Here is a 7,569-nt window from a genome sequence, read left to right on the forward strand (position 1 = left end):
CAGAGGGTCAGTACTGTGGGAGCGCCGCACTGTCAGAGGGTCAGTACTGAGGGAGTGCTGCACTGTCAGAGGGTCAGTACTGAAGGAGTGCCGCACTGTCAGAGGGTCAGTACTGAGGGAGTGCTGCACTGTCAGAGGGTCAGTACTGAAGGAGTGCCGCACTGTCAGAGGGTCAGTACTGAGGGAGTGCTGCACTGTCAGAAGGTCAGTACTGAGGGAGTGCCGCACTGTCAGAGAGTTAGTACTGAGGGAGTGCTGCACTGTCAGAGGGTCAGTACTGAGGGAGTGCTGCACTGTCAGAGGGTCAGTACTGAGGGAGTGCTGCACTGTCAGCGGGTCAGCACTGAGGGAGTGCTGCACCGTCAGAAGGTCAGCACTGAGGGAGTGCCGAACTGTCAGAGGGTCGGTACTGAGGGAGTGCCGCACTGTCAGAGGGTCAGTACTGAGGGAGTGCTGCACTGTCAGAGGGTCAGTACTGAGGGAGTGCTGCACTGTCAGAGGGTCAGTACTGAGGGAGTGCCGCACAGTCAGAGGGTCAGGACTGAGGGAGTTCTGCACTGTCAGAGGGTCAGTACTGAGGGAGTGCTGCACTGTCAGAGGGTCAGTACTGAGGGAGTGTTGCACTGTCAGAAGGTCAGTACTGAGGGAGTGCTGCACCGTCAGACGGTCAGTACTGAGGGAGTGCTGCACTGTCAGAGGGTCGGTACTGAGGGAGTTTTGCACTGTCAGAGGGTCAGTACTGAGGGAGTGCTGCACTGTCAGAAGGTCAGTACTGAGGGAGTGCTGCACTGTCAGAGGGTCAGTACTGAGGGAGTGCTGCACAGTCAGAGGGTCAGTACTGAGGGAGTGCTGCACTGTCAGAGGGTCAGTACTGAGGGAGCATTGCACTTTCAGAGGGTCAGTGCTGAGGGAGTGCCGCACTGTCAGAGGGTCAGTACTGAGGGAGTGCTGCACTGTCAGAGGGTCAGTACTGAGGGAGCGCTGCACTGTCAGAGGGTCAGTACTGAGGGAGTGCTGCACTGTCAGAGGGTCAGTACTGAGGGAGTACTGCACTGTCAGAGGGTCAGTACTGAGGGAGCGCTGCACTGTCAGAGGGCCAGTACTGAGGGAGTGCGGCACTGTCAGAGGGTCAGTACTGAGGGAGTGCTGCACTGTCAGAGGGTCAGTACTGAGGGAGTGCTGCACAGTCAGAGGGTCAGGACTGAGGGAGTGCCGCACAGTCAGAGGGTCAGGACTGAGGGAGTGCTGCTCTGTCAGAGGTTCAGTACTGAGGGAGTGCTGCACTGACAGAGGGTCAGTACTGAGGGAGCGCTGTACTGTCAGAGGGTCAGTACTGAGGGAGTGCTGCACTGTCAGAAGGTCAGTACTGAGGGAGTGCCGCACTGTCAGAGGGTCAGTACTGAGGGAGTGCTGCACTGTCAGAGGGTCAGTACTGAGGGAGTGCTGCACTGTCAGATGGTCAGTACTGAGGGAGTGCTGCACTGTCAGCGGGTCAGCACTGAGGGAGTGCTGCACCGTCAGAAGGTCAGCACTGAGGGAGTGCCGCACTGTCAGAGGGTCGGTACTGAGGGAGCGCCGCACTGTCAGAGGGTCAGTACTGAGGGAGTGCTGCACTGTCAGAAGGTCAGTACTGAGGGAGTGATGCACTGTCAGAGGGTCAGTACTGAGGGAGTGCCGCACTGTCAGATGGTCAGTACTGAGGGAGTGCTGCACTGTCAGAGGGTCGGTACTGAGGGAGTGTTGCACTGTCAGAGGGTCAGTACTGAGGGAGTGCTGCACTGTCAGAGGGTCAGTACCGAGGGAGTGCTGCACTGTCAGAGGGTCAGTACTGAGGGAGTGCCGCACTGTCAGAGGGTCAGTACTGAGGGAGTGCCGCACTGTCAGAGGGTCAGTACTGAGGGAGTGCCGCACTGTCAGAGGGTCAGTACTGAGCGAGTGCTGCACTGTCAGAGGGTCAGTACTGTGGGAGCGCCGCACTGTCAGAGGTCAGTACTGAGGGAGTGCTGCACTGTCAGAGGGTCAGTACTGAAGGAGTGCGGCACTGTCAGAGGGTCAGTACTGAGGGAGTGCCGCACTGTCAGAGGGTCTGTACTGAGGGAGTGCTGCACTGTCAGAGGGTCAGTACTGAGGGAGTGCCGCACTGTCAGAGGGTCAGTTCTGAGGGAGTGCCGCACTGTCAGAGGGTCAGTACTGAGGGAGTGTTGCACTGTCAGAGGGTCAGTACTGAGGGAGTGCTGCACTGTCAGAGGGTCAGTACTGAGGGAGTGCTGCACTGTCAGAAGGTCAGTACTGAGGGAGTGCCACACTGTCAGAGGGTTAGTACTGAGGGAGTGCTGCACTGTCAGAGGGTCAGTACTGAGGGAGTGCTGCACTGTCAGAGGGTCAGTACTGAGGGAGTGCTGCACTGTCAGAGGGTCAGTACTAAGGAAGTGCTGCACTGTCAGAGGGTCAGGACTGAGGGAGTGCCGCACTGTCAGAGGGTCAGTACTGAGGGAGTGCCGCACTGTCAGAGGGTCAGTACTGAGGGAGTGCTGCACTGTCAGAAGGTCAGTACTGAGGGAGTGCTGCACTGTCAGAGGGTCAGTACTGAGGGAGTGCTGCACTGTCAGAGGGTCGGTACTGAGGGAGTGTTGCACTGTCAGAGGGTCAGTACTGAGGGAGTGCTGCACTGTCAGAGGGTCAGTACTGAGGGAGTGTTGCACTGTCAGAAGGTCAGTACTGAGGGAGTGCTGCACCGTCAGAGGGTCAGTACTGAGGGAGTGCTGCACTGTCAGAGGGTCGGTACTGAGGGAGTTTTGCACTGTCAGAGGGTCAGTACTGAGGGAGTGCTGCACTGTCAGAAGGTCAGTACTGAGGGAGTGCTGCACTGTCAGAGGGTCAGTACTGAGGGAGTGCTGCACAGTCACAGGGTCAGTACTGAGGGAGTGCTGAACTGTCAGAGGGTCAGTACTGAGGGAGCATTGCACTTTCAGAGGGTCAGTGCTGAGGGAGTGCCGCACTGTCAGAGGGTCAGTACTGAGGGAGTGCTGCACTGTCAGAGGGTCAGTACTGGGGGAGCGCTGCACTGTCAGAGGGTCAGTACTGAGGGAGTGCCGCACTGTCAGAGGGTCAGTACTGAGGGAGTGCTGCACTGTCAGAGGGTCAGTACTGAGGGAGCGCTGCACTGTCAGAGGGCCAGTACTGAGGGAGTGCGGCACTGTCAGAGGGTCAGTACTGAGAGAGTGCTGCACTGTCAGAGGGTCAGTACTGAGGGAGCGCTGCACAGTCAGAGGGTCAGGACTGAGGGAGTGCCGCACAGTCAGAGGGTCAGGACTGAGGGAGTGCTGCACTGTCAGAGGTTCAGTACTGAGGGAGTGCTGCACTGACAGAGGGTCAGTACTGAGGGAGCGCTGTACTGTCAGAGGGTCAGTACTGAGGGAGTGCTGCAATGTCAGAAGGTCAGTACTGAGGGAGTGCCGCACTGTCAGAGGGTCAGTACTGAGGGAGTGCTGCACTGTCAGAGGGTCAGTACTGAGGGAGTGCTGCACTGTCAGAGGGTCAGTACTGAGGGAGTGCTGCACTGTCAGCGGGTCAGCACTGAGGGAGTGCTGCACCGTCAGAAGGTCAGCACTGAGGGAGTGCCGCACTGTCAGAGGGTCGGTACTGAGGGAGTGCCGCACTGTCAGAGGGTCAGTACTGAGGGAGTGCTGCACTGTCAGAAGGTCAGTACTGAGGGAGTGCTGCACTGCCGGAGGGTCAGTACTGAGGGAGTGCTGCACTGTCAGAGGGTCAGTACTGAGGGAGTGTTGCATTGTCAGAGGGTCAGTACTGAGGGAGTGCTCCACTGTCACCGGTTCAGCACTGAGGGAGTGCTGCACCGTCAGAAGGTCAGCACTGAGGGAGTGCCGCACTGTCAGCGGGTCGGTACTGAGGGAGTGCCGCACTGTCAGAGGGTCAGTACTGAGGGAGTGCTGCACTGTCAGAAGGTCAGTACTGAGGGAGTGCTGCACTGTCAGAGGGTCTGGACTGAGGGTGTGCTGCACTGTCAGAGGGTCAGTACTGGGGGAGTGCCGCACTGTCAGAGGGTCAGTACTGAGGGAGTGCTGCACTGTCAGAGGGTCAGTACTGAGGGAATGCTGCACTGTCAGAGGGTCAGTACTGAGGAAGTGCTGCACTGTCAGAGGGTCAGTACTGAGGGAGTGCCGCACTGTCAGATGGTCAGTACTGAGGGAGTGCCGCACTGTCAGACGGTCAGTACTGAGGGAGTGCTGCACTGTCAGAGGTTCGGTACTGAGGGAGTGTTGCACTGTCAGAGGGTCAGTACTGAGGGAGTGCTGCACTGTCAGAGGGTCAGTACTGAGGGAGTGCTGCACTGTCAGAGGGTCAGTACTGAGGGAGTGCTGCACTGTCAGAGGGTCAGTACTGAGGGAGCATTGCACTGTCAGAGGGTCAGTGCTGAGGGAGTGCCGCACGGTCAGAGGGTCAGTACTGAGGGAGTGCTGCACTGTCAGAGGGTCAGTACTGAGGGAGCGCTGCACTGTCAGAGGGTCAGTACTGAGGGAGTGCTGCACTGTCAGAGGGTCAGTACTGAGGGAGTGCTGCACTGTCAGAGGGTCAGTACTGAGGGAGTGCCGCACAGTCAGAGGGTCAGGACTGAGGGAGTTCTGAACTGTCAGAGGGTCAGTACTGAGGGAGTGCTGCACTGTCAGAGGGGCAGTACTGAGGGAGTGCTGCACTGTCAGAGGGTCAGTACTAAGGGAGTGCTGCACTGTCAGATGGTCAGTACTGAGGGAGTGCTGCACTGTCAGAGGGTCAGGACTGAGGGAGTGCTGCACTGTCAGATGGTCAGTACTGAGGGAGTGCTGCACTGTCAGCGGGTCAGCACTGAGGGAGTGCTGCACCGTCAGAAGGTCAGCACTAAGGGAGTGCCGCACTGTCAGAGGGTCGGTACTGAGGGAGCGCCGCACTGTCAGAGGGTCAGTACTGAGGGAGTGCTGCACTGTCAGAAGGTCAGTACTGAGGGAGTGATGCACTGTCAGAGGGTCAGTACTGAGGGAGTGCCGCACTGTCAGCTGGTCAGTACTGAGGGAGTGCTGCACTGTCAGAGGGTCGGTACTGAGGGAGTGTTGCACTGTCAGAGGGTCAGTACTGAGGGAGTGCTGCACTGTCAGAGGGTCAGTACCGAGGGAGTGCTGCACTGTCAGAGGGTCAGTACTGAGGGAGTGCAGCACTGTCAGAGGGTCAGTACTGAGGGAGTGCCGCACTGTCAGAGGGTCAGTACTGAGGGAGCGCTGTACTGTCAGAGGGTCAGTACTGAGGGAGTGCTGCGCTGTCAGAGGGTCAGTACTGAGGGAGTGCTGCACTGTCAGAAGGTCAGTACTGAGGGAGTGCCGCACTGTCAGAGGGTTAGTACTGAGGGAGTGCTGCACTGTCAGAGGGTCAGTCCTGAGGGAGTGCTGCACTGTCAGAGGGTCAGTACTGAGGGAGTGCTGCACTGTCAGAGGGTCAGTACTAAGGAAGTGCTGCACTGTCAGAGGGTCAGGACTGAGGGAGTGCCGCACTGACAGAGGGTCAGTACTGAGGGAGTGCCGCACTGTCAGAGGGTCAGTACTGAGGGAGTGCTGCACTGTCAGAAGGTCAGTACTGAGGGAGTGCTGCACTTTCAGAGGGTCAGTACTGAGGGAGTGCTGCACTGTCAGAGGGTCGGTACTGAGGGAGTGTTGCACTGTCAGAGGGTCAGTACTGAGGGAGTGTTGCACTGTCAGAAGGTCAGTACTGAGGGAGTGCTGCACCGTCAGAGGGTCAGTACTGAGGGAGTGCTGCACTGTCAGAGGGTCGGTACTGAGGGAGTTTTGCACTGTCAGAGGGTCAGTACTGAGGGAGTGCTGCACTGTCAGAAGGTCAGTACTGAGGGAGTGCTGCACTGTCAGAGGGTCAGTACTGGGGGAGTGCTGCACAGTCAGAGGGTCAGTACTGAGGGAGTGCTGCACTGTCAGAGGGTCAGTACTGAGGGAGCATTGCACTTTCAGAGGGTCAGTGCTGAGGGAGTGCCGCACTGTCAGAGGGTCAGTACTGAGGGAGTGCTGCACTGTCAGAGGGTCAGTACTGAGGGAGCGCTGCACTGTCAGAGGGTCAGTACTGAGGGAGTGCCGCACTGTCAGAGGGTCAGTACTGAGGGAGTGCTGCACTGTCAGAGGGTCAGTACTGAGGGAGCGCTGCACTGTCAGAGGGCCAGTACTGAGGGAGTGCGGCACTGTCAGAGGGTCAGTACTGAGAGAGTGCTGCACTGTCAGAGGGTCAGTACTGAGGGAGCGCTGCACAGTCAGAGGGTCAGGACTGAGGGAGTGCCGCACAGTCAGAGGGTCAGGACTGAGGGAGTGCTGCACTGTCAGAGGTTCAGTACTGAGGGAGTGCTGCACTGACAGAGGGTCAGTACTGAGGGAGCGCTGTACTGTCAGAGGGTCAGTACTGAGGGAGTGCTGCAATGTCAGAAGGTCAGTACTGAGGGAGTGCCGCACTGTCAGAGGGTCAGTACTGAGGGAGTGCTGCACTGTCAGAGGGTCAGTACTGAGGGAGTGCTGCACTGTCTGAGGGTCAGTACTGAGGGAGTGCTGCACTGTCAGCGGGTCAGCACTGAGGGAGTGCTGCACCGTCAGAAGGTCAGCACTGAGGGAGTGCCGCACTGTCAGAGGGTCAGTACTGAGGGAGTGCCGCACTGTCAGAGGGTCAGTACTGAGGGAGTGCTGCACTGTCAGAAGGTCAGTACTGAGGGAGTGCTGCACTGCCAGAGGGTCAGTACTGAGGGAGTGCTGCACTGTCAGAGGGTCAGTACTGAGGGAGTGTTGCATTGTCAGAGGGTCAGTACTGAGGGAGTGCTGCACTGTCAGCGGGTCAGCACTGAGGGAGTGCTGCACCGTCAGAAGGTCAGCACTGAGGGAGTGCCGCACTGTCAGCGGGTCGGTACTGAGGGAGTGCCGCACTGTCAGAGGGTCAGTACTGAGGGAGTGCTGCACTGTCAGAAGGTCAGTACTGAGGGAGTGCTGCACTGTCAGAGGGTCTGGACTGAGGGTGTGCTGCACTGTCAGAGGGTCAGTACTGGGGGAGTGCCGCACTGTCAGAGGGTCAGTACTGAGGGAGTGCTGCACTGTCAGAGGGTCAGTACTGAGGGAATGCTGCACTGTCAGAGGGTCAGTACTGAGGAAGTGCTGCACTGTCAGAGGGTCAGTACTGAGGGAGTGCCGCACTGTCAGATGGTCAGTACTGAGGGAGTGCCGCACTGTCAGACGGTCAGTACTGAGGGAGTGCTGCACTGTCAGAGGTTCGGTACTGAGGGAGTGTTGCACTGTCAGAGGGTCAGTACTGAGGGAGTGCTGCACTGTCAGAGGGTCAGTACTGAGGGAGTGCTGCACTGTCAGAGGGTCAGTACTGAGGGAGTGCTGCACTGACAGAGGGTCAGTACTGAGGGAGCATTGCACTGTCAGAGGGTCAGTGCTGAGGGAGTGCCGCACGGTCAGAGGGTCAGTACTGAGGGAGTGCTGCACTGTCAGAGGGTCAGTACTGAGGGAGCGCTGCACTGTCAGAGGGTCAGTA

The sequence above is a fragment of the Scyliorhinus torazame genome, chromosome 6, assembly GCF_047496885.1.
Source record: "Scyliorhinus torazame isolate Kashiwa2021f chromosome 6, sScyTor2.1, whole genome shotgun sequence".
In the NCBI taxonomy this organism is placed as follows: domain Eukaryota; kingdom Metazoa; phylum Chordata; class Chondrichthyes; order Carcharhiniformes; family Scyliorhinidae; genus Scyliorhinus; species Scyliorhinus torazame.